Source organism: Oratosquilla oratoria, chromosome 30 (genome assembly GCF_046742065.1).
Source record: "Oratosquilla oratoria isolate Oo_2021 chromosome 30, ASM4674206v1, whole genome shotgun sequence".
NCBI classification, from domain to species: Eukaryota; Metazoa; Arthropoda; class Malacostraca; order Stomatopoda; family Squillidae; genus Oratosquilla; species Oratosquilla oratoria.
Window position 1 is genome coordinate 17,076,825 of NC_134806.1, and position 27,500 is coordinate 17,104,324.

Genomic DNA, 27,500 nt, shown 5'->3' on the forward strand with positions numbered 1-27,500 from the left:
TGAATTCATATCACCATTGCTGTTGTCTTTATTATTATCTCATTGTTGTTGCTTTTTTTGTAACTATTATTTTTGATGTTATCTTTGTTGTTTTACAATTAGATATTGTGTTGTTGTTAATGTCTTGAGGTGTCATTCCGAGTTATGCTGGTGTTGTCAAATTACTGTATTTGTTATATTATCTTGCCTAATCAGATTTTGAATTTTCAGGTGTTTTACTGCATTCTGTTCTAACTGCTGTTGTAGAACACTCGGTCGTGTTGATTCTATTATATTGAGAATTTTTTTTAAAGCTACGTTGATTTCACGTTGCTGTAGTATTCCTGATTTTATTGCTGTTGTTTTATCATGTTATTTGTTTTTCGATGTCAGGTTTTATATTTACAACTGTTGTAGCCGTTATTGGTTATTATTTATATGGTTATGACTTTGCTGGATTGTCATTGTTAGTCCTGATCCTATGGGGAGGGGGGATAAGAATACCACAGCCGTGTACCCATGCGTGTTGTAAATAAGGGGAACGAGGCAAGAGGACTGGAGACCCCCCTTTTCTCTGATTTTCTTACAATCAAGTGGAGTTGGGTAGGACACATGTGTTGCTGTCGTACTCGCAATTTCACTAAACTCATCATACATCGTTCTTTTTTTTTTTTTTAGATTTCCATTGTTTCTGTTGACTTGTTATCATTTGTTCTAAGTAAGACCCTTCAGATGACTGAAATTACTTGGTATTAGGTAGAGAAAGTTAGGTTACCGTAGTAACAAGCACCAGGGGATTTCTGTCAATTAAGAGGTTTGTTCTTCCTGGACCGGAAGTCGTGTGGATTAAATGTAAACAAACATGTGGATGATGTGGAGCGTGGAGGCCGAGTGGAGCAAAGAGGTGAGAATCATCCACATGAACGAATCTTCATGAGTCCGCATGTGACGTCACTATGGAAAAGAAAATGGAATCTCCAACTGAGGCTATCGTGCTTATTCGTCTTGCAGAGCGGAAAATGGCTGAGATGCTGATGAAAGAAAATGCAAATAGAAAAAATAAAATTGTTTTCTCTCATGCATCTCTCTCTCTCTCTCTCTCTCTCTCTCTCTCTCTCTGTCTGTCTGTCTCTTTCTTTCTTTTTCTCTTTTTCTTTCTCTCTCTCTGTCTCTGTCTCTCTCTCTCTCTCTCTCTCTCTTTCTCTGTCTGTCTGTCTGTCTGTCTCTTTCTTTTCTCTTTCCCTTTCTCTCTCTCTGTCTCTGTCTATCTCTCTCTCTCTCTCTCACTCTCTCTCTTTCTCTCTCTCTCTTTCTCTCTCTCTCTCTCTCTCTCTCTCTCTCTCTCTCTCTCTCTCTCTCTCTCTCTCTCTCTCTCTCTCTCTCTCTCTCTCTCTCTCTCTCTCTCTCTCTCTCCTCTCCACACTTGCTTCTTTTCGGCTTTTCTTCTTCTTCTCCATTTTCTCGCTTTTCTATTATGCTATCTCTCACTCGCTCTTTTTCTTCGATATTTTTCTTCCCCTCGTCCTCTCTCTTCCTTCCCTTCTCGTCTTGGCCCTCCTGTCTTCTCTCCTCTTTTCCCTCTCCTATTTACGTTACTCTCTTTAAAATTACTTTCGTCTTTTTTCTCCTCTTTCTTTTCTCTTCCCAATTTGTTCTTCTCTTCCTTTTCCATCTCTTTCTTTTCCTTCTCCTCCTTTTTATTTTCTTCCCAATTTATTTTTCTCTTTCTTTTCTATCTCTTTCTTTTCCTTCCCCTCCTTTTTATTTTCTTCCATCTTCTTCACTTTCTTTTCCTATTTCTTCTTATTCTCTAGATTTTCTCTTTTACTTCTCTTAATTCTCTTTTCATTCTTCTTTACTATCTTATTCTCTTCTTTTTTCTCCTTTCTCTCCTGTTTTTTTTAATTCTATTTATTGGTTCCAGCTATCTTATTATCTCTTTTGTCTAGATTCTTCTCTCTCTTCCATTTTCTTTTAATTACGCAATTTATTCACTTCATAGAATCCTTCTCTTCCCCGTCATCTTCATCCTTCTCTTCCTCACCATCTTCTTTCTTCTCTTTCTCCTTTTTTCTCCTTCTTCCCCCTTTATGGACCTCTTCTTCAGCTTTCTCCTCACCCTCTCACCCCTCCTGCTCCTCCTCCTCCCCCTCCCCTCCTCCTCCTCCTCCTCCTCCTCCTCCTCCTCCTCCTCCTCCTCTCCCCTCTCTACTTTCTTCCTCTTCCTCCGTCATCTTCCTTCTTCCCCCTTTATGGACCCCTTTCTTCAGCTTTCTCCTCACCCTCTCACCCTTCCTGCTCCTCCTCCTCCCCCTCCCCTCCTCCTCCTCCTCCTCCCCCTCCTCCTCCCTCTCTTCTTTCTTCCTCCGTCATCTTCCTTCTTCCCCCTTTATGGACCTCTTCTTCAGCTTTCTCCTCACCCTCTCACCCCTCCTGGTCCTCCTCCTCCCCTCTTCCTCCTCCTCCTTCTCCTCCTCCTCCCCCCTCTCTTCTTTCTTCCTCTTCCTCCGTCGTCTTCCTTCTTCCCCCTTTATGGACCTCTTCTTCAGCTTTCTCCTCACCCTCTCACCCCTCCTGCTCCTCCTCCTCCCCCTCCCCTCCTCCTCCTCCTCCTCCACCTCCTCCTCCTCCCCCCTCTCTTCTTTCTTCCTCTTCCTCCGTCATCTTCCTTCTTCCCTCTTTATGGACCTCTTCTTCAGCTTTCTCCTCCCCCTCTCACCCCTCCTGCTGCTCCTCCTCCTCCTCCTCCTCCTCCCCCTCTCTTTCTTCCTTTTCCTCCTCCTCCTCCCCCCTCTCTTCTTTCTTCCTCTTCCTCCGTCATCTTCCTTCTTCCCGCTTTATGGACCTCTTCTTCAGCTTTCTACTCCCCCTCTCACCCCTCCTCCCCCTCCCCTCCTCCTCCTCCTCCTCCTCCTCCTCCCCCCTCTCTTCTTTCTTCCTCTTCCTCCATCCCCATATTTCAATTTCAAAGTTCATATCCGTCACCAGGACCCCTGCCCTACATATTCTCCTCCATCTCCTCCACAAATTCCTCCACCATTCCTTCCACATCACCCAAGACCACCTTTTCTATTTTTCCACCTTTATCATGATCTCCGGCACCTCTCCTATAATCTCCACATCCTCTCCCAATTTTCTTGTTCTGATATCTCCTTTGTTCACAATTATGCATAACAATATCCATCTGCTCTCCATTCTATCCTTAGAAGGCGTACAGCTACGACAGAAACTATCACATTCACACTATGTGGCACTGCGAGAGACAGGGTTAGTGGCAATCACCTGTAGCCGTTGGGGATCGATCCTAGGTACTTAGGCTTACAAGATGAGCTATCTGGTCTCTTCCATAAGCTTATCCATTGGATTATTCTTAATCAAAGTGCCAGATAAAGTTCCCACAACGCTGACCGTGGGGGTAAATATGGAACTACGTCAGGAGTGTGTGATGTCGCCATGGTTGTTCAACGTATGTACGGTTGTAAAAAAGGTAAGAACGGAAGGGCTAGGAAGAGGTTTGGGGTTTGTAGATGAAAGTGGATGGGATGGGAGGTGAGCTAGTGTTTGTTTTGCGGATAACAATGTATATGCTCGTGGTTGATTCCCGGGAGACACTGAAGGAGTTTGGTGACTGAGTTTGAAGTTTGAAAGAATGTGTTAGAGTAGAAATGTGAGAGTTAATGTGGAAAAAAAGTAAAGTGATGAGATGTAAAACGAGTGAGAGGTTGGAGGAGGTAGAGTTTTAATCATTTGGGGTCACATGTGGCAGTGAACGGAGGAGTGGATATGGAGGTGGGGAACAGAGTAAAAGAGGCAAGTAGACATCTGGGTGGAAATATTTTTGTTTATGGGAGATAGGTACTTAAGAGTGAATGCATAGAAGGTTGTGAAAAGTGATTGTATCCAAGGCATTGTATGGGTCAGAATTGGAATCTAAGGTATTATATGGGTCAGAATTGGAATCTAAGGTATTGTATGGGGCAGAATTGGAATATAAGGTATTGTATGGGGGTAGAATTGGAATCGAAGGCATTGTATGGGGCAGAATTGGAATCTAAGATATTGTATGGGGCAGAATTGGAATCTAAGGTATTGTATGGGGCAGAATTGGAATATAAGGGAAAAAAGAGGAACAGTTAAAATGTTTGAGAAGTAAAAATGTTGTTACAAGGATCTATAGAATAAGAAATGTAGGGGTGAGGCAGCAACTGGGAATAAAAAAGGAGATTCGGGTAGAGTTACTCAAAGGGAGATATCGTATAAGGTAGCTCATTGTGTTTCAGTGGCTTAATCATACTAAATAATGACGAAAGGAAACTTTGCAAAAATCGCGGAAAATAAACTGATAGAGGAAACATAATAGGAGGGCCAAGAATTTGGAGAACAGGTGTGAAGGAGGTCTTGGATTCATGAGGAACGTCTGTGATGCAGAGAAGAGATTACAAAAGACAGGGATGAATGGACGAAGTGATGAGGCAAAACCGAAGTAATATTCTTTCCCATACGTTCCATAAATTATTTTGAATGGATAAAGAGAGGATTCGACATATGACGAAGTGGCTGGGGAGAAAACCAGCTTAGGCTGTCGGGCCATGATGAGGAAGAGCTATGCCTCGCTGCATTGCTCTTGGTCCGAGGGGTGTGGCGGGGGAGAGGGAGACCCTTCATCCACGAGGGGCTAAGATAAGAGGGGTTTAATGAGTATTAAAAGGGTGTGTGCTATGACTTTTCCACCCCTTTCATAGGAGGGAGAACCTTTTGCATGTGTTCATTTACAGACACTGAAGGTTAGAGAAGAGAATGAAAGAAACGATGACGCAAAAGAAAAGAGAGAAAGAGAGAAAGAGATACACGAGAATCAGAGGAGGGAGAAAGAGAACTGGGGGCACAGAAAAAGAGTTTGCAAACAGGAAGAGAAAGAGAGGGAAGAGAAATGAACCTGAAATGAAGAAATAATGGAGAAATATGAAAACAGATGGAGGGACAGGACGGATGGAGAAGAGCAAAGAAAAGAGAAAGAGAGGAACTGGGAAGAAGAAGAAAGAGGTAAACAAAGTGAACAGGGAGAACAAGTAAAAGACTTAGTCTACATGTGGATTGACAATATTGATATTGATGATGATACTGATATTAATATTGATGTGGATATTGACATTGATGTCAATATCCATGATTATACTGATATACATACTGATATTGATGTTAATATTTATAATGGTGTTTGTGTTTATATTAGTGTTAATGTTGGTATCAACATTAATATTGATATTGGTATTGTTGTTGATACTGGTACCAATGTTGTTTTGTTATTTGTATTGTCGTTTATATTAGTGCGATGTTAAGTTTAGCATTGATGTTGATACCATTGGTGTTAGCATTGACACTGAAACTTCTATTTCTATTTCTATTTCTATTGGTGATTTTATTCAGGGGGCTCTCGACTTACGTCGTCCTCGACTTACGTCACCCTCGACTTACGTCGTCCTCGACTTACGTCGTCCTCGACTTACGTCGTCCTCGACTTACGTCGTCCTCGACTGACTTACGTCGTCCTCGACTGACTTACGTCGTCCTCGACTGACTTACGTCGTCCTCGACTGACTTACGTCGTCCCCGACTGACTTACGTCGTCCCCGACTGACTTACGTCGTCCCCGACTGACTTACGTCGTCCTCGACTTACGTCGTCCTCGACTTATGTCGCCCTCGACTTACGTCGCCCTCGACTTACGTCGTCCTCGACTTACGTGGTCCTCGACTTACGTGGTCCTCGACTTACGTGGTCCTCGACTTACGTGGTCCTCGACTTACGTGGTCCTCGACTTACGTGGTCCTCGACTTACGTCGCCCTCGACATGCGTCGTTTCGACCTTATGGCGGCTCAGTTGTCATATTCGGGATTGTTCTTATTTTTTTTTATTAGAGTTTAATTTTTGTCATTTTCTGTACTATGATTATGTCCTCCCTTTTATTTACCATTCTGTCTTTTGATATATACGCATGACTCGAGGAAGTTTCAGGTTGCGTAAGTGACTTAGCTATAGTAATTCCGACTTGCGTCGGAAATTGCCTTACGTTGGTTCGTAATAACGGATCTCCGACGTAACTCAAGGACCTCCTGTATAAACAAATCAAATCAAGATTAATCCTTCCGAGTGTGCTGGTCTCGCATTTGCTTAGCTGTAGGCTCGAATCTCGCACTCCTCTTTGATTCCCATTAGTAAATGTTACCTGCCCCGAAAGTCCAAGCACATAAGGCAAAGGTTGTATTTAAGAATCTCCTGGTCCAGACTCCTTACTTTTTCAGTATTTCCTAGGACGTATATAGTTGCAAATGTTGACCAGTCAGTCAATCTGTAAATTAAGGGGAGATTTCCCTCAGTTGAATAAAATTTTGTTTTAAGTTTATTTTTAATTCAGTTTTCTTATGTTTTTTTTAATTCTTACTTAATGTTATCGTATGAACTTCATGAAGATTTTTAATACAAAAGATATTCTGATTTTTTTTTATGTTAAAAGATTTCGCCGAGGTAACTACAAAAGATATTCTGATTTTTGTTATATAACTTGATGTTATTTCCTAGGACGTATATAGTTGCAAATGTAGACCAGTCAATCTGTAAATTAAGGGGAGATTTCCCTCAGTTGAATAAAATTTTGTTTTAAGTTTATTTTTAATTCAGTTTTCTTATGTTTTTTAATTCTTACTTGATGTTATTGTATGAATTCATGAAGATTTTTGATACAAAAGATATTCTGATTTTTGTTATGTAAAAAGATTCCGCCGAGATAAAATGAAAAGCTTACCGGCTAAAAACCTATTTAGATTCAACAGAAGTACTTATTGAAATGCATAAGACAGAATGAGTGGAAGGGTGGTGAGTTAAACACCAGGAACCGTTGGAGTTCTATTGCTAACGTTTCGTCCTGAAAAGACTCAGAGGAAGTCCTTTCAGGACGAAACGTTAGTAATAAAACTCCAACTGTTCCTGGTGTTTACCTCACCACCCTTCTACTCAGAAGTACTTATACCCCAGTAGTGGCCTTACTGATGACGTCTGTTCTTCCTTCCATTGTCTTTTCTCTAAAACAAATCTGACTGGTATCAAAGGGTTAACAACCTTACTTTACACATTATAGCTTACAACTTGTGATGTTTTTTATTTTATCTTTTTTAAAATGGCATGTGAGGATACAGCTTCTTCTAGTAGTACATTGCACTCACCGGGACTCATAGAGACGAAGAATGCATACTCATAAGTGCCATTCACACGAGCAATGTTTTGGCATTAAGTTCCCGTTTTTTTCGGCAGCTTTTTCCTGCTTTACTCGTGTGAACCGCTGTTCACACGAGCAAAGCGGAAAAATCAGACGAGAAAACGGGAACTTGGTGCCGAAACATTGTGTGAACAGAGCTTTATTGCATATGCCTGTGTGTATGTATATATATGTATATATATATACATATATACATATATATATATATATGATTTTATATATATATATATATATATACATATGTATACATATATATACATATATATATATATATATATATATATATATACATGTGTGTGTGTGTGTATGTGTGTATGTGTATTTGTGTATGTTTGTGTGCGTGTGTGTAAAGAACAAGGAAGAATCATGCACACACTCACTACTTCCAGCTCTACAATATTCGTTTCATCCTGTGCCCTCATAAAATTCACGAATTTCTGCCCCTCATTCTTCACCCACTCCGGGGCATATATACGGAGAGATTGTATTTTATGTCCTTGTACTTGATAAAACTCCAACGAAGGAAACGTTGTACTATTAATAAAGGCAGATACCATTTTCAAACAAGAAAGTTGGAGTTTTATTATACAACTTTGTAAGTTAGAACGTGAATCCTGATATACACCAGGGCTGTAAGGTCGCAAAGGGCAACGGTAGGTCATACGAGGTCATACAAGGTCACGTATAGCTACAGAAAGTCACGTAGTTTCCGCTGACTACTGACGATCATACAGTCGCAGTCGACTACAGAAATCTATCTAAAGTTACTAATGATTACAGAAGTTAGTGTAAGGTCACTGATGAATATATAGGGTTATGTAAGGTCATGAAGCCTTTCAAGTTCCGGGGCTTACCGGAAGATGAATAATATCGTCTGTCATTTAGCAAAGTTAAAGGTAATATTAACTAACCCATGTTAGCTTAGACGCTCCATAAATAGGTATTCTAGGAAAACACAGGCGATTCTGTTCCCCCTTGGGGAAAACCTAGGTCAAACAAAGGGATCACAAAGGCCGAAAAAGGTGATGAAGACTGTGACCACCGAGGCTCCAAAGGACAATAGAAGGTTTATCAAAGGTTGGTAGTCCTATGGGACGGGCGTCGGAGAGGGTCGTATCCCCCCATCAACAACCTGTAAAAGTCCAATAACATTCTCGACCTGACCTGGAGGTGGAACACTTTAAAGGGTACGCTCCCGGTGTTCGACCTAAGATCAGCTTTTAATAATTTCCAATTATTTACCCACGCAAAGAGAGCTACTCTCCTTCCTCTCTTCCTCTCTTTTCTTTCTGGAAATCTCTCCTTTTCCTCTTTGTATTCTTTCTTTTTCACCTCCTCCTCTTCCTCCTTATCCTTCTCCAACCCTCCCCCTCCCCACCTTCCATACCTTTATTTTTTTCAGAATCTCCCTCTCTCCCCTTCTGACGTTGACATATCTCCTTCTTCCTCCCCTCCTTTGTCCTTTTCTTCTTTCTCTTTCTTGCCTCCCTCCGCTTTACACCATTCTTCCCCGTCGCTTCCTCCATTTCTCTCTTTGTAATCAACTCTCTGCTCTTCTTGTCTCTCGTCTCCTTCCTCACCGTTTTCCATTATTTCCGTCTTCGCTTCTATTCGTCTTCCAGCTTCACATTCTTCTTCGAATACTTCGCAACGACTGAGGTCTTTGGGTAGTTTCTTCTGGTTAACTTGACACGATTTTATTTCTGAGAGGTAGGACTTTACCCCACGAAGAGGTGAATACTTCATTTTCATACCCTCTCTTCTTATACCTTTTTCTTTTCTTCCTTCCTCGACATCTTTTCCTCCTCCTCTAACTCCTTGCCCTCGCTCCTTAACTTTTAACCTTTCTCCTTTTCCTCTCTCTCTCTCTCTCTCTCTCTCTCTCTCTCTCTCTCTCTCTCTCTCTCTCTCTCTCTCTCCCTCTCTATTTCTCTCCTCCTTCTCGCGCTCCCACTCTTTCCCTTCCTCCTCCTTCCCCTCCCTCCCTTCTCCTCTCTCTCTCCTCCTCCTCCCTCTTCTCTTCCTCTTCCCCTCCATTTCTTCTCCTCTCTCTCCTCCTCCTCCTTCTTCTCCTCCTCCTCCTTCTTCTCCTATTCCTCCTTCACTTCCTTTTCCTCCTCGATTTCTAGTTTTCTTTCTCCTCCTGCTCCTCACCCTTCTTCTCTTCTTCCTTTTTTCTCTCTTATTCCGTTTTCTCTTTTCTCTCTTTGGTTAGTTTTCTCCTCCTTTTCCTTAGTTTAGCTCTTCTTTCTCCTCCTCCCCATCTCCCCCTCCTCTACCTCATCCTTGATTTTACCCTTTTTTTCTTTTCTTGCATTTCATTTTTTTTGCTCTAATTCTTTTTCTTTCTGTTCCTGTCCCTCTTAATCCTTCTGCTCTAACTCATTTTCCTCCTCTTCATTTCCCGCTTCCTGTTTCTTTTAAGCTCGTTTTCCTTTTTTTCTTTTCTTCCTCTTCCTTCTCTGTTCTTTTCTTTTTCTGTTCTGTTTCTTTCTGTTCTTTTTCTGTTCTGTTTCTGTTTATTTTTTCTTTTTCTTTTCTTTTCCTCTTCCTCTCTCCTTCTTCAATTCCTTATTCTCTTCCTACTTTTAGGAGCCAACAAACGGAGGTCCTATGAGACGGATGTCATAGAGGATCATCTCCATACCGCTCATCTTCAAGATCCGTCAACGCCCTAACTTCCTTCTGGAGGAACAGCCCAGAGAGGCTGGGATTCGATCTCCGGGCAGGACCCAAATTTTCTATTAACTTCAGGGAGAGATGTCATCCAGTGACCCGCAAACTTCCTTAACTAATACAATAGAGACAAAACTAGGATTTCTATTCCTAGAGATATCACATGGAGGCTCAGAGACCGTTGCCAGCTGCTGTGGGGCCGTGGCTTTACATTGAATGAAAATTGAGGAAACAGTTATTACTATTATGTTTTCTGTTTCTATTCCATTTATTTTCTCTTCTCTTGTTCCTTTTTTTCCCTCTTATCTTCTTTCCTTTCTTATATTAGCTAATGTCAGCGCTATGTTGCATATATACAGTAGAGGCGAGGTGGCTAAATGAAACGTTAAGGCTAGAGTATGGAGCTTTATTCAGAACCAGACGTTTCGACCTCTTGGTCCATCCTTAGTGGACTGAATACAGAATAAGAATCAAAGTCCGGACTCTGATTCTTATTCTGTATTCAGTCCACTGAGGAAGGCCCAAGAGGTCGAAACGTCTGGTTCTGAATAGAGCTCCATACTCTAGCCTTAACGTTTCATTTTGCCACCCAACCTCCATATTTGTCTGTCTTTATATATATTTATATATATATGAGAGAAATTCGCTAGTAACAGCGACATCAATCTGATAATTTTTATGACAATCGCATGCAGGACTCGAGGCCGATAGCAGTAGGTTCGAATCCTGCATGCGACTGTCATAAAAATTATCGGATATATATATATATATATATATATATATATATATATATAATATGCTTATCTTTTCAAGTTCCTCCTCATTTTCCTTATCATCTTTCCTTTTTACTTTCTCCTTACCTTTCTCTCCATTTCCTTTCTCCTTCCTTTCTCTCTTCTACTTTTCAATATATGTGTATGGTGCCTCACACTATTTTCCTCGTTTTTTTCTTCTCTTCTTCGTATTTTTTCTTTTCTTTTTGTCTTTTCTTTATTCCACAGAGTCCGTTGTGTCCACGATGTTGCAAATTGTGCACACAACAGCGATCGTTCATTCCAGCTCGAGCATCCAACCCAGTCCATCTGAATTCAATAAAACTTTTCAGTCACTGAACTTTGCACTCGCAGGAACCAGCGTCCATTTTTTTTTTTTTTTTTTTTTTTTTTTTTGTTCCTGTTCCTCGTGTATTTTGTCTTGGCGGAAATGGTCCCCTTCCCTCCCTTGTCTTGCTCGAGAATTACCCTCTGATTTCCATATTAAGATCTTTTTCTGTGACACTGACTCCTTTCCTAAGATCCGCTTCATCTTAAGCTATAGACATCAGACAATTGTTTTTGTATATACTATTTCTGGTTACCACCAAGCGATTTAATTCAGCTGAAACCTGTATTATGAAGGCTGAAGCCTCTGATCATTAACATGTAGACGTAGGACATCCTTCCTTTCTTTGCATATTCTTTTGACTGCCGCCAGGCGATTTTATTCAGCCTTAGGGAACTTCCACTTCACCATTTATGGATTGCTGTTGCTCTGAAAGATCTCCGTCAACTTATATAAAACAGAATGGAGTGTTTACTAGACCGATAGAGAAATGTGACTCTATACAAAACAAGTTTTCAAAAGCAAGTATATTGGAGGCACCGCTGGTGGTTGTGATACTGGGTAGGGTGGAGAATGTAAAGCATATTGTGACTCAAATAGTACCCAACTGTGTGTGTTTCCTAAACACTTTTGTGGGAAACAATGGTAACCAAAAACCTCTTCACAGAACACAAGTCTACACTCTTTCACTATACGATGACATCCTCTGAGTTGGATAAAGTAATTTGGCGCCAAACAGAATAAAATTGGTCAACCAAGTTTTGTCAGTCTTTATGATACCAAGACGCACCGGCAACTGGATAGAATCGCTTGTCTTTGTCTCGAATATATTCTGTGCTGGATTTCATTGGATTTCATGTGAAAGGTTTCGAAATGTTTATCCCTTTATTTAATAATTTGCCTCGTTGTCTATACATTTATATATTTATTGACTATAATATGACAAATAAGACTGAAGGTGGAAGAAGCAGACGAGGAGTAATGGGAGAATTTCGCGTGAAATTCTCCCATTACTCCTCGTCTGCTTCTTCCACCTTCAGTCTTATCTATTTATACATTGATTATCTATTCACTTTTTGATTGATTTATTTGTTGATTTGTTTACCTATTATTCTACTTACTTAGTTACGTATCTATTTACTTATCTATTTCATCTATCATATTTGTTTTTTTTATTCATTTAATATATCTATTTATCGTTTATTAATTAATCTATTTATTCCGTCATTTATCTTCTTATGTATATTTATCTATTTACTTATCTATTTATTAATTTATTTACTCATTTATCTATTCGTTAATTTGTGTATTAATTTGTTTATTCATTTAACTATTCCTCTATTTGTTTAAATTTGTCTATAGCGGAATTTACCATGACGCGGTCGCAAGAGGAACCCTAAACGGCAGGTAGAAATGTCATGGAAATTATTTCTACTTTTCCTCTCTAATTCTCTTCCTCCTATCTCCTTCCCTTTCCATTTTCTCGTCCCTCCTCTTCCAATATTCTCTTCCTCTACCAATTTTCTACCCATTTCTTATCCCTACCATATCTTTAACTCCTTTTCTTTGGTGCTTCTACTTATCCTCCAGGTTGTAGTTTTTTCTAGTGTTTGGCATTTCAGAGGAAATCGTTTCTGATCTGATTATGCTTGTCGTGGACCAAGTTGAATTCAGGCTGAGGAGGAACAGCTGCAGCTCGTGTCTTTGCAGCTTCTCCCAGCAGATAATCCATAGACATGTTTAGATTTTTTTCTATCTATCTCTCTCCCTCCTTCTCCCTCCCTCTCTCTCTCTCTCTCTCTCTCTCTCTCTCTCTCTCTCTCTCTCTCTCTCTCTCTCTCTCTCTCTCTCTCTCTCTCTCTCTCTCTATATATATATATATATCTGTCTGTGTATGTGTGTTTGTGTTCATTTCTATTCCTTCTCTTTCGTTCTCTCACTTTCCAGCTCTTTATCTGTTTGTGTGCGTGCGTGTACATATGCGTGTGTGTGTGTGTGTGTGTGTTTGTGTGTGTGTGTGTGTGTGTGTGTGTGTGTGTGTGTGTGTGTGTGTGTGTGTGCGCACGTTCGTGTAATTGTGTGACTTTCTCTCTCGCTCTCTTTCCCTTGTGTGTCTCTCCTACTCTCTATCTGTTTCTCTCTCTGTTTCTCTTTCAGTGTCTCCCACTCTCTTCCCTTCCCTCCCTCTCTCCATCTTCTTTCCATCCTCTCCTGACGACCCACCATTTCGCTTATTTCTTTGTTTATTTTCAGGGTTTTTTTAGCTCCCGATTCCCGGCGAATGGATTTTTCAGTAAACCGCAAAGGAGAGGAAATGCGTTAATGTGGTCTCCGGGTTTTAGAAGTCGATGGGAAACGTGATGCCTTTGTACCCGGAGTGCTTCGGGAAATATCCCAAATCCTCCACCAGTTGCGGCTTCAGGTCTCCCTTATCCGGCCTCAGCTGTGCCCTTTACTCTCATTCATGCGGCATAAATTTTGTCCTTCACACTCGATTATCCGGCATGAATTGTCCTTTAATATCTTTCATGAGGCATAAATTGTGTCCTTCACACTCGATTATCCGGCATGAATTATGTCCTTTAATCTCTTTCATGCGGCATAAAGTGTGTCCTTCACACTCGATGAATTATGTCATTTAATCTCTTATCCAGCATAAACTGTGTCCTTCACACTCGATTATCCGGCATGAATTATGTCCATTAATCTTTTTCATGCGGCATAAAATGTGTCCTTCACACTCGATTATCCGGCATGAATTATGTCCTTTAATCTCTTATCCGGCATGAATTATGTCCTTTAATCTCTTATCCGGCATAAATCATGTCCTTTAATCTCTTATCCGGCATGAATTATGTCCTTTAATCTCTTATCCGGCATGAATTATGTCCTTTAATCTCTTATCCGGCATGAATTATGTCCATTAATCTCTTATCCGGCATGAATTATGTCCTTTAATCTCTTATCCGGCATGAATTATGTCCATTAATCTCTTATTCGGCATGAATTATGTCCTTTAATATCTTATCCGGCATGAATTATGTCCTTTAATCTCTTATCCGGCATGAATTATGTCCATTAATCTCTTATCCGGCATGAATTATGTCCTTTAATCTCTTATCCGGCATAACGTTATCCTTCGATTTCTTATCTCGCTTGAAATGTATCATTCAATGTCTCTTATTGGGCATGAAATATGCCCTTTATTCTCTCTTATCCGGTATAAATAGTGTCTTTCAGTCTCTCTTATCCGGCATGAATTATGTCCTTTAATCTCTTATACGGCATAAGGTTGTCCTTCGGTCTCTTATCCTGCATGCATTATGTCCCTCAGTATTTCTTATCGTGCATGAAATGTGACCTTTATTCTCTCTTATCCGGCATAAATAGTGTCCTTCAGTCTCTCCTATTCAGCATGGATTGTATCCTTCAATCTCTTATCCGACATAAGGTTGTCCTGTGATCTCTTTTCCTGTGTAAATTGTGTCCTTCAATGTCTCTTATCGGGCATAATATGTGCCTATTATTCTCTCTTATCCGGAATGAATACTGTCCATTAGTCTATCTTATCCGGCATGAATTATGTTCTTCAATCTCTTATCCGGCATAAGATTATCCTTCGATCTCTTGTCCCGCATGAACAATGTCCTTCAATGTCTCTTATCGTGCATGAAATATGCCCTTTATTCTCTGTTATCCGGCATAGTGTCCTTCAGTCTCTCTTATCCGGCATAAATAGCGTACTTCAGTCTCTCTTATCCGGCATAAATAGTACCTTTCAATCTTTTATCCTGTATTCATTGTGTCTTTCAATGTCTCTTATCGGGCATGAAATGTGCCATTTATTCTCTGTTATCCGGCATAAATAGTGTCCTTCAGTCTCTCTTATCCGGCATAAATAGTACCCTTCAGTCTCTTATCCTGTAATTATTGTGTCCTTCAGTGTCTCTCATCGGGCATGAAATGTGCCATTTATTCTCTCTTATCCGGCATAAATAATGTCCTTCAGTCTCTCTTATCCGGCATAAATAGTGTCCTTCAGTCTCTCTTATCCGGCATAAGTAATGTCCTTCAGTCGCTCTTATCCGTCATAAATAGTGTCCTTCAGTCTCTGTTATCCGGAATAAATAGTGTCCTTCAATCTCTTTTATCCGGTATAAATAGTTTCCTTCAGTCTCTCTTATCCGGCATAATTAGTTTCCTTCAGTCTCTCTTATCCGGCATTAATAGTGTCCTTCATTCTCTCTTATCCGGCATAAATAGTGTCCTTCAATCTCTTATCCGGCATGAACTCTCCTGCACTCTCCCATATCCGAGGTCTCCACTCGATCCTGCACGTTCTCTCTTGTCCAATATGACTTGTGTCTTTCTGTGACTGCGTTTTTCTGTAACTGTTTTTGTGCTATTTTCTCTCTAGCACGCTCTCCTACCTACACCATCCTTCTCGACTTTTTCTCTGCAATTTTGTTTGCTCCTACTGCCTACCTCTCTCGATTCTTTATTTGCTATGTTTCATTCCCTCCTCTTCCTCTTCTCGCTCTTGTGTACAAGGGTCCTTATAACCTTGTTCTGTTCATATTTTTGCTCTTTTTTTTTGCCGACTCTATGCGACTTCGAATATATTCTCTTTTGCTCACTTTTCTCCTTACTCTGCATCTCGCTCCTGTTCCTCCCATTTATTCATTCTGCACTCAGAAGCTAGTCAAATGTTGTAAATGAAGGTATTTCAGGTTCCGTTCTTGGGCCATTTCTTTTTATATTTCATATATAAATGATACAGATCTTGGACTGAAATCATGCTGAAACGAAATTTGCTGATGATGAAAAACCACAAAGCAACAAATCGTAGGTGAAATCAATTGAATAACCAAGAAAATGGATACAAGCGATCGTAATTGTTTAACAGATGACAAATAAAATGTAACTCGTATGAGTATAAATTTGTGTAAATCGGGAAACTATCACACAGTACGGCCACAGGTTAAAAAAGCATCGTAAAAGCCTTTAACCAAAGGAGAATGTAAAAATTATCTTGATGCATTTATCAGTAGTGTTTCAGATTAGGCATCATGATTTTTTTTACTATAGAACCCGACTACGATGAAAGAATTGTAGCATATTGATCACTAGTTCACCCACATGTGAGATAACATAAAAACATAAGAACATAAGAATGAAGGAGACTGCAAGAGACCATAAGGCCTACACTAGGCAGCTCTGTATCCGTCACCACCTGTCATCCCCATCCATAAAGTTGTCTAATCGTTTCTTCAAACAACTGATAGTTTCAGCGCTTACTACATGGTTACTAAGTTTATTCCATTCATCGACCACCCTATTAGTAAACCAATTCTTGCCTATTCCTTTTTTAAATATAAATTTTGTTCAGTTTATGAGATACAGTGTTCCGTAATGTACCCAAGTCTCATCAACAACGTCGAGTTTCTAAAATTGGTGCCAATTATAAAGTGGAAATCATATAAAAACTTCTTAAGAAAAATTCAACTGTTTTCTCTAGAAAAACGTATAATCAGGGAAAACTTGATAGGATTCTTTAGGATCACAGAAAAAATGTAAACATCAGAATTGAGAATATTTTCACAGTAAATGCTAATCAGATCAGATACAATGGCCTCAAAATGTCAGGACGTATATTCGATTTAAAAGTAGGTAGAAACACTCACTTCATTCACTTTGTTAATGAACAGAGTAAACTTCCCGTGGAGATAGTTCCTTATGGCAGGGTTTAAATTTTGAAATTCATTTGAAAAAAAAAAAAAAAAATAACACGTAAGTAATATTCTGTAAATCTCTCAATTATCTGATTATTTTGTTTATTGTCCTATTTATGCTTTTGTTTATCATCTATTTTATTACAATTGACCACGTCATGGACCAAAAGGTATCCTGTCGGCCATAACCATCCGTTTTTGCCTTTATATTCTATCTTCACGCCTCCTCCTCCGCTGCTTTTCGTCTTTTCCTTTCCTTGTCTCTTCTTTCTCATTCACGTTGACCTCTTCTTCTTTCCCCTGTATCGTTACTTTCAGTTTCTTATTTCACGCATTCTTCTCTCCTCCTTGTTCTTCCCCATCCCTGCTCCATCTTTATATCCTCCTCCTCCTACTCCTCCTCCTCCTCCTCCTCCTCCTCCCTCTTCTCCCAAATCTACTCCTTTGCCTTCCAATATTCCTTTCCCACCTTTCCTCTGTATCATCAGCACATTGTACGTAAGCAGTTTTCTCTCATTATCTGATTTCTGAACGTCTTCCTTTTTTTTCTTTTTAAGTTTTCTTTTTCATTCATATTCACGTTCTCGTTACCTTTTGTCTCCTCCTCCTCCTCCTGATACTCCTCCACTTCCTTGTATTTTTTTCTTCTCGTCATCTTTTTCCTCGTCTCGTCCTCTTACCTGTACTCCTTATCCTTTACTCCTTCCTCCTACTGGGATTGGAACCTGGCAACTGAATTCTCCTTCTCCTTTTCCTCCTCCTCTTACCTGTGATCCTTATCCTTTTCTACTTCCTCCTACTGGGATTGGAACCCGGCAACTCTGAATTCTCCTTCTCCTCTTCCTCCTCCTCCTCCTCCACCTTGGGCAGACCTCCCGAGTCCCCGATTCTCTCTTCTTTGCTACCTCCTCCACCTCATGTCCCTTCTCCTCCCGGTCCACAGACTCTTCTTCCAGGGACAGAATCTCCTCAGGACTGAACTCCCTCTCTTCATTCTCTCCTTCCTCCTCCTATTCCTATTCCTTTACCAACTTCTCCTCCTCCTCCTCTTCCTCTTGCCGGGGTAGGAGCTCAGCCCATGAACTCCTTGTAGGGTTGGACCGGCGTGTCTTTGTGGTTCCCTTGGGTTCTTTGAAGTCGCGCTGCGTCGTTTTCTCCCTTACGAGCCTCGTTAACGCTCTCGGATGAGTTCGTGGATCTGATGCCCAGGTCGGCCGGCTAATGAGCTTTGTCTCTCTTTGGACAGAGGACTGCGCGTGCACACATATATGCGTGGGTACGTATATATATATACATATATATATATATATATATATATATATATATATATATATCTGTCGTGTCTCCCTATATATATATATATATATATATATATATATATATATATATATGCATACGTATACATATATGTATGCATATATATATATATATATGTATATATCTATATAGATATCTATAGATGTATCCGTATACATATCTGTATATATATATACATATATATATATATATATATATATAAATACATATATGCATATATACATATCACTTGGACAAAATGTTGTGGCACATTTGTAAATAATAATTACGAAGAATCCACTGTCGGAATAAAGGGAAACTTAGAAGAAAGTATAACTTCTATATTTCGGCTAATAGCTATAACCCTCTTCAGAAAAGTACAGGTTACAAGAATTTGCAGACATAAGTACAATTGAGATGTGAGTAGAAGGGGAATACGCAGAGCTAAAAACGTGACAATCCATCGAGCAGGGCGGAGTCAGATGTGAGGGGATGTGTGGGTGGATGTGTAAGGTCAGAAGGGAGACGGGGTCAAGATTGGTGAGGGAGCGGGATCAGGAGGGTGAAAATTCTTAACCAAACGGCTCACATCTAACCGTGAGATTATGTCCGAGGACCATTGAGATTTGGAGATGTTCAAGTTCGGACATTCTTCGATTAAGGCGGATTCAACAATTCCTCTTCTAAAGCTGCAGTTGGACTTAAACAAAATTTTGGCCTTGTCCCAGTGAAGACTGGTTTTTGGTACTGACTTGTTGGAACACAGCGGATTTTTCCTGGGCATACCTAATGGATCTTTTGTGCTCCGTTAACCTAGTATTAAGATCTCTTCCGGTCTGACTAAGGTACATTAAATCACAATCTTTATAAGGAAGGCTATACACTCTTGGGGTCTCAATTCCCTTTAACCTTTGATGAACATTAACAGTTTGTTTGTGTATAGCAGGGGTTCTTAACCTTTTTTCTCCAATTCCCCACTTTTTAGTGAGCCAACTCTCCATTTCCCACCACAGCATCGGTCTTTGACAAATTCGATTTTAACCCATGCAGTGTTAATACGTAAATATACAGTGTTGTCACTTTTACCCAAACATGACTTACAATACTTCATATATTGGTTGTTTTTGTTATTAAAACAGTCTGTAAATGGTTGTGATTTGTAAAGTAAGTCAACATTTGGATGTAATGTATTAAATTTTGAAGCATTATCGATTATTTGTGGGTGGAAACAAATTCACGAAATGTGACAAGAAGACTCAGAAACAAACAAAAAGAAACAAAAACACATCGATTAATAATAATAATAAAAAAAGACAGTGGTTCTTCTGTCCAACCGGTCATTCCCCACTTGGCAACTCCGCCATTCCCCACCAGTGGGGAATTCCCCACAGGTTAAGAACCACTGGTGTATAGTGTTAAGGTGATGGTAGGCAACTGTGAGTCGCTTGTCGTAGGAAAAATTATCGAAACTATCACCACAAATGCTATCGAACACCATTTAGAAAGTAACTGTTTAATAAATGATAGCCACCACGGATTCAGACGGTAACGTTCTTGCGTGACTAACTTACTCGAATTCTACAACTCAGTCATATCGATTTACGAAAAAAAAAACAATATAGTTTTTTATACCGTCCCCCACGATAGACTACTTACTAAATTAGCTTCACATGGAATAGGTGGTAACCTATTAAGTTGGACTAGTAATTGGTTAAACGATCGGAAACAGAGAGTTGTTCTGAATGGCAAAACTTCTAAATGGAAAAATGTTACGAGTGGAGTTCCTCAGGTTCTGTTCTTGGGCCACTTCTATTCATAGTATATATAAATGATATAGACCACGGATTGAAATCTATTGTCTCCAAATTTGCTGATGATACAAGACTGCGGAATGGCAAATGATTACTTAAACCAATTAAGTATTCAAGAAGATTTAGATGAAATACAACAATGGTCTAAAAAGTGACTAATGAAATTCAACATAAGTAAATGCAAGGTTATGCACATAGGTAAGAATAACAGTAAGTACGATCACAAGTTATTTGGAAATTCGTGAACAAAAGTGGATAGTGAAAAGCATCTCGGCGTAATTATCAGTAACGATCTCAAATACTCTAAACAATGTATTTCAGCCTCTGAGAAAGCAAATAAGATTCTAGGACTGATTGCGCGATCTTTTGACTTCAAAAGTACATGTCTCATTAACAAGCTACACAAATCGTTGGTTCATCCACATTTGGAATATGCAGTTTCCGTATGGTCACCGAATCTCATTAAAGACATCGACAGATTGGAAAAAGTACAACGGCGAGCCACAAAACTGATTCCAAATATCAAAAATAAATCATACGAAAATCGACATATGAATCTATTTTCACTAAAAAAAAAGAGGTGACTTTACAGGTCTTTAAGATTCTAAAGGGAATTGACATCAAAAGTGACAAAATTTTCACAATGAATGATAATCCGACAAGAAATAATGATCTCAAGCTGTCAGGAAATAACTTTAATTTGGTAGTGGGTAGAAACAATTTTGACAAGCTGTGTAGTTAATGGAATAAACTTCCTGCAGAGGCAGTGCAATGTAGTTCAGTTCGAAGTTTTAAGATTCGTTCGGATAAACATCTAAGCAAGATTCTGTAATTCCTGCCACTTATTTTACATTGTTTGTTTGTTATTATTTGTCTGTTTCTTTATTGTTTATATAATTATTATTCATTATTATCTATCTGTCCATTTATTATTATTTACTATTTACTTGTTTGTTTATCATTTAACTACCTATTTGTTTATCTATAGTATTTATTATTATCTATTTAATTATTATTTATCTAATTATTATTATCTTTATTTGTTTATTTATTTATCATTATTATATTTTTTTCACATCCGACCTAGTTATGGACCAAAAGGTCTCCTGTCGGCTAGTTCCTCCTTTGTAATCCTTTGTTGGGAATTAATTTAAAAGAAGGACTGATGGAGTTACAATAGGGGATTTTTAAAACATCTTTGAAAGAGGGTTGTGTGGAGGGAACTGAAGTTTTATGTTGGCTGGCTCTAGCCTTACTGAGGGTTTGATCCAGGAACCAGGGCGGGTATGCTAACTTCAAAAAAAGTTGCCTTTTGATGAGGTCAATCTCCCGGTCCAAAAATCTAGGACTACATTATTTTATGTAAAATTATATTACTACTTTTTTGGGTATTCTTTATTAAATTATATCTTATGTCGTGTAACAAATACGATGAGATGTCCTATAGGACATTACATCACTTCAAGTTATTACATTATTTTCATTCTGTCTGGCTATGTTATTCATATTATTATTTTATTATTGTATTACATATGTAAATTGTATTACCGGTAATATTTTTTGAGGGTATTCTTTGTTAAACTATAATATCTTATGTAGTACAACAAAATATGATGTGATGACATAGGACGTTACATCACTTCAAATTATCACATTGTTTTCATTTCATTTTATTTTATTCTATTTCATTTTGTCTGGCTATGTTATCATTTTATTATAAGTTATCTTGTGACATTTTTTCGTTTTTTTTTTTCTCATTTTCACACCACTCATTCATTTATACTTACACTGTTACACCCACGGACAACATTTCACACACACCGGAGCTGTTTCTGACATCTACAAAAATGGTTTAAATAGCTACATTACAAAAATTGTAAGTTATTGTATACTGTGATAAAAACAACAAACGGAGCCCACCTCCAAGGAGGGAACGCGGCCCTATTCTTTCTATGTATACCGCCAGCTTCACCCCAGAGTCACATTCCTCTGAAGAAGCATAGAGCGAAACCGGTCAGGAATAAGCTAAAAAAACTAGGAACTAGACCCGTGACTTCTTTTTCCATCTGCATCATAATATACATATGTTTATAACACCGCACTGGAATGCTGACAGTATAAGTATAACTTTGCCGATTAATAAGTCTGAGTAGCTTTTTTGATAATACTGAGCTTTCGTCAAGACAACAACTTGTTGGTGGAATAAGTTCCAGAAGGAACAATCAAGGATCAATTTCCACCGGGCTCGTTGAATGAATGCTCGAATGACGCTCAACTTGTAGCTTTGGAGACGTTCGCTAGCCGCATTCATACAATTTCTTAAGTCTGTTTTCTTCCTGTGAATTTTAGTCACGTTCAAATCACCTTGAGAACTTCACAAAAGGGATCTTGTTTAGGGTGGATTTGTAATTAATTATGTGAAGTGTAGTGCAAAAGAAGATTCCGTAGATCGTTTTGGTCACTTTAAGGTCGTTTATATGTGACTCACTCTTCAATATGTCGTCGACATATTGGCACAACGTGAAGAACTCTTTAACAGAAAACGTAATGAGAGTACTGGAGGAAAAGAAAATGGAAGCAGGGAAAGAAATTAGTAATAAACAATTGAAAGAATGAAAGGTCAGGGTTCAGGAAATTAAGAATAGATGAAAGAGCAAACATGTGGAAAAAGTAAAGGAATGAATAAAGCAAAAGATATGGAAAGAAGAACACAATGAGAAGGGAGACAGGAACACAAAAACAAAAGAAAACGGAAGGAAAGAAGGAAGAGGCAAACAAAAATAGAGGAGGAAAGCGGGAAGAAAATACAGGGATAAATGAAGTAGGGGAAAGAAAAGGGATAAGGATACACACAATGAAATAAAGGAGAGGGAAAAAGGTGGATGAGGAGGAGGAGGAGAAAGAGAAGGAAGAAGAACGTAATCTGATAACAATGGACGAAGAAAACGGAAAGCTAAACAGAAATCAGGTCTCCCACGGACAAAACAACGGGATAAGGAAGAATTGAATGCACACACACTTTATGACTCTACATACACCCCTTCGCCTCATTACTCAGGTCAACATTCAGGAAGACATTGTAAGGAAGGATGTAGAATTTTGACGTTATCAGTAATGTCAATACTGTCTTTGTTGGTTGTAAGTTACAACTTTGTAATGATGTCGTTCAAGGTGTAAGACCTTCCACGATCTAGCTTTGAGGTAAGAATTCATGAGTACATTGTGTCAGTTCACCGTCAAGGTCTTCCATTGCATGAAGGCAATATCATCTATCCGAGTCTATTACAACCCTCTTAGATTTTCCACCATTTTGTTGTCTTTATCTATTCAATGTTCAACCTGTCTCTCTCTCTCTCTCTCTCTCTCTCTCTCTCTCTCACACACACACACACACACACACACACACACACACACACACACACACACACACACACACACACACACACACACACACACACACACACACACACACACACACACACACACACACACACACACACACACACACACACACACACACACACACACACACATATATATATGTATATATATACAAGCTGTCACCCCAAAGCTATGACGTCACTTGAATCTACGGTGAGGTCTCTTGACGACATGACGTCACAGTGTACCACTTTCTTCACCAACTCACCAACTATAAAGTCCTTTCATTATGCCTTCGCCTAACGCCATTCAGACCCATAGAGTTAACATGAACCTATCCACTCTATGACATCACACAATCCCACTCACTCCCACGCTCCTAATCACTCCACACTTCGCCACCCACCTTTTCACTTATATTCTCATACTCCTTTTCCTCCTCACCCCTCACCCCCTCCCCCTTCACCCCTACTGTGTTTTCTATTCGATTACCGTTCAACCTAAGGTCAGCTAACTTAACTGTGGTCCTAATTTCCTTCCCCTTAACTTCTTTGCTGCTCCTCTAATCCAGTTGATTACTACCCGGGGCTATAGTTAAAGGCCTCATTACTCGAAAGCTGTCAGGGAGGATGAGGGGGTGGAGGGGGAGGAGTGAGATGGGATGGGGGGAGAGAAGAGGGAAAGGGGCAAGTAAGGGGATGGTGAAAGGAGGAAAGAAAACAAAGCCAGGAATAAAGAAGGTAAAGAAAGAAAAAGGAAGGAAGGGGAAGGAAGGAGAGAAAAAGAGGGGGAGAGAGGCAAATAGGAAAGGGAGGGAAATGTGATGAAGGAAAGGAGATGGAAGGGAGATGAGGATAGTGAAGGGGAAGGAAGGAGAGGGGAGAGAAAGAGAGGGTAGAGAAAGAGAGAGAGAGAAAGAGAGGGGAGAGAAAGAGAGGGAGTGGAGGGGGGAGCAGGTAAAAGGAATAATGAGATTAGGGAATATCAGTGAGGATTTAGAGATCAGAGAGGGAAGAAAATTACAAGGGTAGGATTCTGGAGGAGAGAGGAAGGGAAGAGAAAAGGATGGGGAAGGGAGGAGAAAGGGGGGAGAGGATGGAGAGGGAGGAGGAGAGGGAGATTAAGGTTGAGAGGGTAAATAGATCAGTGAATAGTGGAGCTAATGAAATACCTGTCAATTTTGCACATTATTGTGCTTACCGTCAATTTTTGACATTAATGTACTTATCGTCATTTTGTCCACTGCCATACCGATTATCGAATCCCTATCCACATCTTTTTGTACCAAACTATTCAGTTTTATGTTTCCATTACTTTCAGTTACTCCTCGCTGTTCCATGCATGTATATGCTCATCCTTTCGTTGCAAAAATGTTTACTTCAGGGGAATAAAATTGTATGACGGCAGCTGGAATAAGAATGTGATTTTGTAAGACGTGGCTAGGAGGTTGGACAATCGTGGCGAACCAAATTATCTATACTTCGTGTCTAATCCATTCGGTGTAATCACATTCTCATACGTCTTGTCTATTACACATGTTCTTCGTACACATCATTGCTTCTGAAACCACTGTAATATGATTTATACAAATCCAGTTACCGTATTCTGCCTAGTGTAGGCCTTATGATCTCTTGCAGTCTCCTTCTTTCTTATGTTCTTATGTTCTTATGTTATTTGTAGTCACATTTTACAACTTATACCTTTGTTCTTGTGATCAAAAAGCTTTTTTTTTCCACTGAGGTAACTCCTTCCCTACATCGCAACAAAATGGTTAATACATCTTGAGTCTCTCTTAATCAAATCTCCTGTTCAGTTTTGTGATTTTGAATTTCACAAATGCCACCAAGGAGTTTAATTCAGCCGAAGGAAACAGATTCCAAAAAAACGAAGGTTTAAGTGAGATTAAACAGGCAAAAGTCAAATGCAGGAATGATAAGCAAATCCGATTGAATCTGAGTATCCTGACATCCTATTAATCATAGGTTAAGCAGGGGAGGAGAAGTCTTTTATATTCAGAACCATCGAGGAGTTAATGATGAAATTTTTCGCTTCCAATTTCCTATGTCATCATGTCCTCTGTTCAGATGTTCAAGTGAGTTCACCTCACGAAATCTTTCCTTGGATCATCTCCAAGACATCCCAGTAATTCTTGCCGTCTTCCTTTATATGTGGACGCAATGCATCTTCGCTTCTTTAAACTTCTGCATATCCTGTCTTTTCACTTCCGTTTTGCTCCACATTACCTTGCGACCCCCACACACTAGTCTAGAACTATTTGCGTTCTAAAGAATTTCGTTTTTCTTTTAACAATATCCCTTCTCTCTCTCTTTCTCTCTCTCTCTCTCTCTCTCTCTCTCTCTCTCTCTCTCTCTCTCTCTCTCTCTCTCTCTCTCTCTCTCTCTCTCTCTCTCTCTCTCTCTCTCTCTCTCTCTCTCTCTCTCTCTCTCTTTCTTTCTTTATCTCCCACCCTATTTCTATCTTTCTTTTTTCTTTCTTTCTCCCACTCTCTTTTTTCTCTTTCTATGTTCTTATCCCTTTTATCCATCCCCCCATTCTCTCCCTATCTCTCTCTTTCTCTCTTTCTTTCTCTCTCTCTCTCTCTCTTTCTCTCCCTCTCTTTGTTTTCTCCTCTTTTTATTTCTTTGTCACACACACACACATACACACGCACATGTACACACACACGCACACACACACACACATACACACACACACACACACACACACACACACACACACACACACACACACACACACACACACACACACACACACACACACACACACACACACACACACAAAACACACACACACACATACACACACACACACACACACACACACACACACACACACACACACACACACACACACACACACACACACACACACACACACACACACACACACACACACACACACACACAGATGTATGTATGTATGTATGTACGTACGTACGTATACATGTATATGTATACAGACCTTTAGAATTAAAGCAAAGAAAACTGATGTGAGAGTCAAAAGCACAGAAAATAAAAAAGTGGCTGGATCGAACCTGAAGGACGACGGGAGGGAGGAGTAAAGAACCTGGAAAAGGTTTTTTGTGAAGAAGAAATATTTGGATGTCGAAGAGCAGAGTGGGAGTGGAAGGGAGTGGGGGGGAGGGAAGTAGGGAGGATGGGAAGGGAGGGAGGGAGGGAGGGAGGGAAAAGGCGATGCGTGGTGGCTCGAGAGAAGAAGGGGTTGCCAAAGAATTCAAAGTAAATCTAAAATGTCAAGGGTCATTTATATCAGGTACTAATGTGATAAATTGTCTATTCATTTGACTTTGTTGAAGATCTTGTTAGTGTAGTAAAATTAACATTAGCACTTGAACTAACTTCTCTCGGTTTTTGTAGAATAATTTTGTTAATCTTTGTAGAACTTTAACCCCGAACACATCCCTAGCTCCTTACAAGCCCTTCCTTACCGTACGAGGTTTATGATTATCTTGGCTGCTGCCAAGTAATTCTCTTCATCTCCGAATTAATTCCCTTTTTAGTAAAAGTATTGACCCTACTGGGGAAATCAGATTAATAATACAGGAAATCATTGGGAATGAAAAGTGTCTACATACTAATCAAAGAATTCTTTTTGGTATCGATCTAAATCGGACCGAAAACCAGAAATCCCTCAAGGGGACACGTCCCCTCCGGCTCCTGATTGGATAAGGCAGTGGTGTCGTCACGGCAACGGAGACGAATGATTGGCCGAGAGCAGTGGCGTTACGCCAACGAAGACTACTGATTGATTGAAGGCGCCTGCGAGCAAAGCGAGCTCGCCCTTCCCGCGTAGCGGGGTCGGGCGCAGCCCGTTGCTCGTAATAAAATAAATAGAATTTCAGACCATCTCAGCATAAGTAATGAAGCCATATTATGCCAGGTTGAAATAGATAAGAGTGACAATTACTATCTCTGGAAGACGAACGCAAAAAAAAAAAAAAAGAAAAGAGATGAAGGCTCCTCTTTACTTTTTATATAGGACATAAAAACAACATAAAACCTTTAAAAAATGCGTGACTTGTGACAAAGATAACAATAGCTACGACCAAGGCAATCACACCAGACACAAAAGAAAATGACCCAAATAAGGCAATCTTCTCCTTACCAAATAAGGATATCACACTGAATAAAGGATATGAAAATAACATGGGCATCCCCTCTCCGTTTCTTTGTCCACCGAGATGAGAAATGGAATTTGTTGAATTAATC